Source organism: Rhipicephalus sanguineus, chromosome 6, assembly GCF_013339695.2.
Source record: "Rhipicephalus sanguineus isolate Rsan-2018 chromosome 6, BIME_Rsan_1.4, whole genome shotgun sequence".
Lineage (NCBI taxonomy): Eukaryota > Metazoa > Arthropoda > Arachnida > Ixodida > Ixodidae > Rhipicephalus > Rhipicephalus sanguineus.
The window spans coordinates 161,017,999-161,026,945 of record NC_051181.1 but is presented as its reverse complement, the minus strand read 5'-3'; the positions used below and the strand labels follow the sequence as shown (position 1 = coordinate 161,026,945).

General features: G+C 45.8%; 1 long non-coding RNA gene across 1 annotated transcript; it reads right to left on the bottom strand.

The window, feature by feature from the left end:
• Window positions 1-5,595: 5,595 nt before the first annotated feature.
• Window positions 5,596-6,779, bottom strand: LOC125758811 (uncharacterized). Its single transcript, XR_007416439.1, has 3 exons — window positions 6,720-6,779; window positions 5,718-5,738; window positions 5,596-5,634 (listed from the first exon to the last, which is right to left on the bottom strand). It is a non-coding gene; the product is annotated as an uncharacterized LOC125758811 (long non-coding RNA).
• Window positions 6,780-8,947: the final 2,168 nt, after the last annotated feature.

Genomic DNA, 8,947 nt, shown 5'->3' with positions numbered 1-8,947 from the left:
TGTCCTCAAGATAACGCGCCATTTGCTATGATTACATAATTATCGTAGCACAGTTTACGCTCATTGTGATCATTTTTTTCACGCATGGAGTTTACACAACTTGCGGTGACTTGGTTTAAGGGCTGTTTACAACCCTTTTACGCAAAAAAAGTTATTTGCCATTGAAATGTGTAGGCAGGACAGAGAAGATACAGCGCTTTCTTATTTACTGAGGCACGTGTCATAGCATGTCTAACACTAAGAAACACGTAACCGTGCAGCGTAAACACTTCTATAAGTAAAATAGCGCTGCCTTGCACAGTAATTTGTCAAGGATTTTGATTGACTGACGCTGCCACAACTAACTCTCAACTGCTCGGAACTGGTTGCCACAGACACGGCTGTCCTTTCATCGACAGCGCCTCATTCGTTATTACATGTCTGCCAACTGCGCCGCCTTTTCCTCCTTTGCCCTTAATTCCTCAGCAGTTTCCTGCCTCGTAGACAGGTTTCTTAGCATTGCTAGGGCAATTTCGCCCCGTCCCTCTTGCTCAGACGCCGTGCCAGAACACGAGAACGCCAGCGCTGCGATACGCAATTTCTTCCTCTATACAAGCAGCGGCACCGGTAGGGGGTAGAGCCGCGTGATTTTGTTTTGTTTTTTATTTGTGAGGCGGCCGTGCTGCGACCATACGTCTGAGCATCTGACGCGTGTAGCAGCAAACGTGACTTTGTACATCACAAAGGACTTTAAAAATATACTGTATGAACTCAACAATGTGTTACTTTCTCGATAGATAAAGCAGCGATGTGCTTCAAGCGATAAAATTGTGTTTTAACGTATTATTAGTCAAGACGGGTGTTGCGAACCCAACAACCACACAAATTAGCTGCAGGAAAGTATGCGTGTTAAACATCGCTGAATGTAAGTAATATAACCCGTGGCGTTTCAACATTTACATCGGAGCGGGTATAGTCACGTGTATAGTCACGCGAACGTCGCTCTTTTTTTTTACTCTCCATGCAGCTGGTGCCGCTCCGAGGAAGCTTTTTGTAGGGAGCCTTCATGTGTGCGCGCAACGGAGGGGGCGCGCACACATGAAGGCTCCCTAGCTTTTTGGGAGCAAAGCTCCTCAGGACAGCTCTCATCCGCGCCGTCGAAGCTCCCTTCTCTTTAAGCATCGCTTTAGGTTGCAGTGGCCGGTGATTTAAGAGGAAATGCTTAGGCCTTGAGCTGTTTGGTTCTAGCGCACCAGAAATTCGAGGTTAAAAGAAACAAGCTCTGTGCACGACTGAGGATCGTCGTGCACAGAGGATGATGGTCGTCTTCACTTTCGCCACCTTCATCGCGGATTATGAAATGACAACCATCGTTCTAGCGCACTACGGGCGCTCTGTCGAAGGTAGTAGCAGACGCTCTCCCCACCCGTCGCCGGCGCAAAAAGACAATGAAACGCTGCGAGCGCCGAACGCCACCCGCGGCGTTCCGTCGCCGCCGTCGAAGCTCCACGCCGCATCAGCGCTCGCACCCCTCTCCCACCTGTCTCCCTCTCCCTGCACTGCGCGCGCCGCACTCATTCGCTCAGTCGTTCCCGCCACCGAGCGCAGCAGGCGCTCTCCCCACCTGCTACCCACGCTACCACCTTCATGAAAGCCAGCAGCGAGATCAGGCGCATAGTTGTCTGCGTCCTATTTCTAAGGAGCTTCGCTCATCGCTTGAATTCGTACACGGAACAACTGCTAGTTTTAAATGCGAATGCATTTCTTAGTCGGGCTATGTCAGGCATCCGGCGTTGTCCGCGCGCCTTTCCGCTCTCACTCCCTCTCCCGTAGCGACAGGTGCGGGTGCGCGCGCTTATCCTCACCCCTAGCAACCGGAGCAGGTGGTGCGGGCGGAGTAGCGGAGAGTGAGTGGAGAGGAGGAGCGCGCTCTGGCGTGTGAGGGCGCTCGCATCGCGAGAGCTCGGCGGAGCTCCCGCGTGTGTGGAGAGAGTGTAGGAGAGGGTAGGTGCAGTGCTTCGCCGCTCCTTCTCTCGCCGTTCTCCTCCCTGCGCCACCGCCTCAATGCAGTGCGTTTTAAACGCGTTTGTAGCGTTTGTGCTGCCTTGGAACAGCCTGAAAACAGCGCGTTCTAAACGCGTTTGTGCTGCATTGAAGGCGGTGGCAACATCCCTGAGGTGATTACGAACGCACGTGGGAAGCGTTCGTTGAAAGAGGCGCCCAAAAGGGAGACACTTGAGCGCGTCGAAGTGTCCAGCTTTACGCCATTAAAATTACTACGCCGTGTACTCTCGGCGCAAGAAATGCATTCGCATTTCCTCACGATTCCCTTCGGGGAGGTGGGGGCATTTTTTTAACGTGAGAGCGTTAAAGAGTTCGTTTCGCAGAAATTCTGGTGTCGCCGTTGGCGTCATTGGTTGTGGGCGAAAAACCAACGTTGTTCTTGAGCGAAAATTTGGGGTAGATGCAAATAAAGAAATCTTCGGTACGATTGGAACCGGGGTTCGAACCTGCGACCCCTCGCTCCGTGGCGCGATGCGTTTAGCCGCTCGGCCACCACGCATACATCCTCCAGCTTACTAAAGGCAAGCTATTTATATACACCATTTACTATTGGTGGTACGCACATCTTGGAAGTTCTTCAGCGGCTTGACTATCACCCGCGAGATGGCGCGGGCGTTTTTAAACGGCATCGCCCCGCCGTGCACAAGTGGCCATGTTTCGTCGCGCCGCATGCATGGATATTGGTGTAGTTACATCGCTAACAATCGTATAAAATGGAAATTTATTGCCGATCATGCACCACGGTGGGGCGGTTTTTACGAGAGACTTATCAGGTCTGTCAAGCTGGCGTTGAAGAAGTCCATCAAAAAGCGTCTTTTACGGAGAAACAGCTACAGACTGCCATAACTGAAGTGGAAGCTGTCATCAGCTCCCGACCAATCACATATGTTTATAACGACTGTCGAGATCCGGAACCCCTCTCTCCGGCCCACTTTCTCATTGGAAGGCGAATATCTGCACTTCCTGACCTAAATCTTGCCGAGATTACAGTCGATAGTTACCACCTTAGAGCTATCTGGGAACAACGAGAGAAAACTCGAAGATCTTTCTGGGAGCGTTGGTCGAAAGAGTACCTCTCGGATTTGAGAACAATACTAATTCCCAAGTCCACGACTTCGTCTGACCGATTTAAGAAAGGCCAGAGGGCGTCCGCACTTTGGCTTTCTTTGCGGCACGCTTCTCGGTTCACCGAGAAGCCGAGCCAGGCTAGCGATTAGGAAGGCGATACGAACACGGTCCGATTACGCTATCGTGTTCTACTCTTGAAAGCGAAGCTCAAGCGTCCTCCGTTTTTATGTCATCTGCTGCACCAGGGAACCGTCTTCTCCTTTTTTATCGCCTCGGCTTCATGCTTACGCAAATACGAAGTAACGCTCAGCTGGCGCTGTGACTGAAAACATTGTGGTCCGCTTCGTTCACTGCTGTTTTCTTCAAGGCCACACACGCATGAGAGATATAAGGCTTTCTCCTTAAAATTTGAATGAAAGAACAAGACTAAACAAACCAATGCGCTCCATTTATAACGCAAGATTCGTTTACAGAGGTAGTGTCTTTTATTAAATGTCAATCGGAAGTAGGTCGACACGTTTCCGTAGTAACATTTTCTTTCGACCGAGAACTGTTATTCCTATAACCAAGAACATGTCGCTTTAGAGTCGCGCGACATGATAAAACTTGGAGTATCAGTGACTATATGGCGTCGGTGCTCGCCGAAGGTTTCACCGTCGGCGATAGGGGCACAAGGCTGCAAACAGACGCGACAAAACGAAATTAGGAACACAAATTTTTTTAAAAAACAAAAGTAAGACAGAAGCCCGAGTTGACGCAATTTTACTCTTCGCAAATATATAGCATGCGAAAAACGAGGACAAAAAGAAGACTAAGGACTATGTAGCGCGTTCTACGTGGCCAATTGGATATATCAGCTAGATTTCAATAAACGATCAGTTGAAATTCCTAGGTACGCACGTTTTTTTTTTCGTGATTTCTTTCGTGGGCTTCGTATGCCTTTCTTACTTTTTTGAAATGATGAAGTGACAGATCTCCGCGGCGAATATAGATAAATCAATGAAAAAATTTGGCAAGTGTTACACTCTTCTAACACAAGAAGGCGAAAGCTTGGCTGCATTGACTGAAGACAAATGAGCCGCAAAGAGAAAGTACATATGTCTTGCATTAAATCGACCCCTTGATAGCCTTATGCGGACACACTGCGCGTCTGTAAGGCAATGCGCGAACATGTTGTTGATGCTGTGGCTGATGAGGATGAGAAAAACTTGGCAGTGGGCTAGTTGGTTAAACATTATCGATGATTTTTGCGCAAACTTTACAAAAAGTGACTGGGGACAGAGAAGGACCACACACACGGCACATATGAGCGCAAACTAACAACTGTTTATTAGAACTATGGAAAGAAATGTATACGGTGACCCACGCATGCGCAACGCTGCCCTAGCTACGACGCCCCCTGCTCTCCTTTATCATCTTGATTTCCATATCGGTGAGCGCAATAGAAGGCGCGCTAATACACTTGCCCTCTGCTGCCGTTCTGATAATGAAGGCCTCGACGACCTCTCTTTTGGTGCGCTTGCTCGACGTGTGCAAAATGTCCGTTTCTTCAAACAAAGGATGACACGTGCACCTGCTGCAGTGTGTCGCCAGATGCCCCGGAGCTTGCAGGAGGCCACAATTGTGTCTATGTTCCTTCAGCCTTTCATTGACACACCTTCCCGTCTGCCCCACGTAATGAGCTCCGCCTTCTATTGCGCTCACCGATATGGAAATCAAGATGATAAAGGAGAGCAGGGGGCGTCGTAGCTAGGGCAGCGTTGCGCATGCGTGGGTCACCGTATACATTTCTTTCCATAGTTCTAATAAACAGTTGTTAGTTTGCGCTCATATGTGCCGTGTGTGTGGTCCTTCTCTGTCCCCAGTCACTTTTTGTAAAGTTTGCGCAAAAATCATCGATGATGAGGATGATTGTGGTGGTGAATGATGGCTGAGCCATTTGCAACGGGTAGGAATCTTAACACCACTCAATGAATACGCGATTCACGTGGTGTGACGCCTGGTGCGATTTTGCGCTTCTGCCACGCAATTTTACGCCTGTTAAGTGTCCACTTGCCCAACATTGCGTCTGTGCAGCATTTTTCCAAAGGAGTTTCAAGCACTAGCGTGGCTCTCTGATAGAGCACTTGACTCGAAACAGGGTTCGATCTGAGTTCATGCTCGAGAGGTCACTTGAGTTTCCAAACCGCATGCCGCGTTTTCTAAGGCCAGTGCATGAAGAGCCGTTTAAGGCGCATCAACAAATAGTGCAGCTACGTAGGTGTGCGTATTGTCTTACAGGCGCCTTCGAAAAAATACTACGAAGACAGAAGTTCTCGGACGAGGCGTTCAAACAGTGATTCAATGCAAAATACATGAACTTGCTCGTTGCGGCTCTTTTGTCGTACATTGGTGCAGCCAGGGTTTCGCTTTCTTGCTTTACAAGAGTGTAGCACCTGCTGAGTTTGTTCTACGAAAATTCTTTAGAACGTTTTCTGGACTTACTACTTCAATTGAGTATCAGGCGCCATCATTGCTTTTCGTCTGTAACAAACAAATACACATTATAGGTTGAAAATTCAGGTTTGTATAAAGCAGTTTCTTGGAATTTTTCATTTTATACTTACAGACGTATCTGCCGCATTCGTCTGAAAAAAGGGAACACACATTATCAACGTTCAGATTGTGGAATATATGGAAGTATAAATATACGAGCTTTATGCATATGCATCGAGCTTTATGCATATGCATACGAGTTTTAAACATATGAATCATAGAAAGAAAGTACCAGAAAAAATATGGCACCCTATTGCCATCCAGAAAAACTGCAAAGAAATCTTATCTGCCTTTCTACGTATGTGCTAATGAATCTAATTGCAAATTTATCTTTAATTCTATCTACAATCATTACCTCGCTCTCAGTCGTCATAGTTTTACCTTCGGGTCTTGATGCATGCGTATTGGGGACCTCTGTTCTTCATGTATATACATATATTCATAAAATGTCTGCTTTAGTAGGAAACCGTAACTCTCAACGTTTTGTCATCAGCAGTCAGTCATGAAATTTCAGACTGCGCACTTTTGGAAATCGCGCGCATTTATCGAAAGTACGCAAGTTTAGCTATGTCGGCACGGCCTAAACGCTGTAGTACATTTTCCGTTTTTCTTTATGTGTGTATTTTATGTAATAAAAAAAGTCGACTAATATTTTTCACTGAAAGTGTGGCCATCATTATAGCTTACTCGCGTGTTTATACTATGTTGTTCTGCACCTAAGGAAACAAATAAAAGAACTCGTTATACGTGCAAGCATTTTAGGACAACATTGTTTTGTTTACATTGCCTGTTTTGCAAACAGACTAAGTGGCCTCATTATTGTGACCTTCTGTTGGGTCGGCAATTTCAGTCCTTTTAAAGTGTAGGTGTTGCTGCAGCGACGATCCTGACTCTCTTGAACTAAAACAGACAACTTTGATGAATGAGCCTCTTCCTTGTGGGGCATTAGCTCCCATATACGTCCGTCTGTGCGCATATTAATACAATACATGCTCTGTATGAAAATAGCTACCTCACCTTATCTTCTTAACGAGCTCTCAACTAAAAATAATTAAGTGAGCAAGGTTACTTACTCCGCATCCTCGCTCCTGAGGCGTTCGTCTTCATTGAGAGTTCCTGCCGCCGCGGCGACCCTAAAATGACGGTAAGGCGTTATTCACAGCCAGGCGAGCGTCGGACAGCTATTTTTAGGGCGACGTTGTCGTGCGCGTCTGGAGGGCAGTTTTCAAACTGAAAGAACATTAGGAGCGTTGCGTCTGCAAGTGTCGACAATAAAGAATCAGATGGTCCTAGATATTTTTTATATATATTTCATCAATGTGTATATAATTGTAAACTGTATCATCATCATCATCAGCCTGTCTACGTCCACTGCAGGGCAAAGGCCTCTCCCATGTTCCGCCGATCAACCCGGTCCTGTGCTTTCTGCTGCCACGTAATACCTGCAAACTTCTTAATCTCATCTACCCACCTAATTTTCTGTCTCCCCCTCAGGCGTTTGCCATCTCTTGGAATCCAGTCAGTTACCCTTAATGACCACCGGTTATCCTGCCGACGTGCTACGTGCCCGGCCCATATCCATTTCTTCTTCTTGATTTCAACTATGATGTCATTAACCCCCGTTTGTTCCCTGACCCACTCTGCTCTCTTCCTGTCTCGTGTAAACTGTATATAGTTCATCAAAATTGTAAATAATAAAACATTGTGTATACGCAACAACTTGTGTCACGTCTTCATATGATAGTAGAGGACTTGTACGGAAGATTGACGGGTTTTCCGATCTTCTCCGGGCCAGCTCCTCAATCATTATTCACTTCGTGGATATGACGATTTTTTTTGATGCACTCATTTTCATATTGGCAATTTCATAATTGCTTTCGTTCATTTTCTCGTGATTTCATTATTTCTACACTTTGATTATTAACTAGAAACAACGCTCCCTGTGCTTTTCATGGCTTCATTGTCGGTTGGAGTCGTGCGGGTATGTCTGACAAAATGTGGGCTCTTCGATCTATTTCCCTCCTTTCGTTCAGATGATAAGATAAGGAGGATAGCTCGTGCGTGCAGCCCAGCATCTCAAAATAATGCTGTAGGTGCTTCTGTAACCACGGCTGCGCTGTTGCCGTCAGGTCAAGAACCTAACACAATCTTATGATTCAATTAAGCCGAGAAAGCCTCAAAGTAGGTTTGAAGATGAATTCGCCGCAGACAAGCGTAATCTTAGGTGGTCCGACGACAGAGCGATTGTTCCGGATAGACAACCTCCTTTCTGGTTACCATATGAGTGCAGTGTACATGTTCTGGTGTCATATATGTGAACATGTACAGCATATTTGACGACAATATTTTGAAAGAAACCACTTAAGGTAATAAAACATAAGCCAATATACTAATACTACTTAAGCCAATAAACTAGTACCTCTTAAACCACTTAAGCTAATGCGCTACATGTGTCTCGTTCCTCTTTTTGTCCACCTCTACTAAGTATATTTACACGCTTGCTATGCTGAAGCAGCTCGCCCAACTATTTTCACAAAGTTTTGACGTGATTAGTAAAACACCGAAAACATACTTTTTACGTGATCGTTGCTTCTTGTGAATTTGGCTGCAACACAAAAGGAAAATTATTAGATTCATACATTGATTCGATTAAAATGTTAACGAAAATAACATACTTACAGGTCTTCAAATTTTGTGCTGAAGTAGGTGGGAGGAGGGTGGGGTAAGTGAGTCTTAGATGCATAATATTGCGAGACAGTTTTCAAAAGGACAAAAGAGATTTGCAAAATAATTTAAAACGCATGCAGCTATAAACTTTCTAAAAGAGAAAAAAATGCTCGGACGTTTTACAGGCATTGGAAGGAAAACATTGTAGGCTGCGTTTTAAATTCTCTTTCCGTTTGGCCTGTTTATTAATGTGTTTGAACACCCGCCACGGTGGTATTGTGATTATGATGTTCGTTTGCTGACCCGAAAGTCACGGGATCGAATCCCGGCCGCGGCGGCCGCATTTCGATGGAGGCGAAATGATGGAGGCCCGTGTACTTAGATTTAGGTGCACGTTAAAGAACACCAGATGTTCAAATTTTCCGGAGCTCTCCACTACGGTCTCCCAGAATCAAATCGTGGTTTTGAGACGTAAAACCCTAATAATTATTGAATGCATTTGAATGTAAGCCTTTTATATATATTTTTAATTTCTTTCCCTTTACTACGCACTGAGTGTTCCTGAATTCGAAGTTTAATTCGTTTTTGTTTTTCAATATCGCACAAATGTGTGACACCATATCGTCCTTGATTT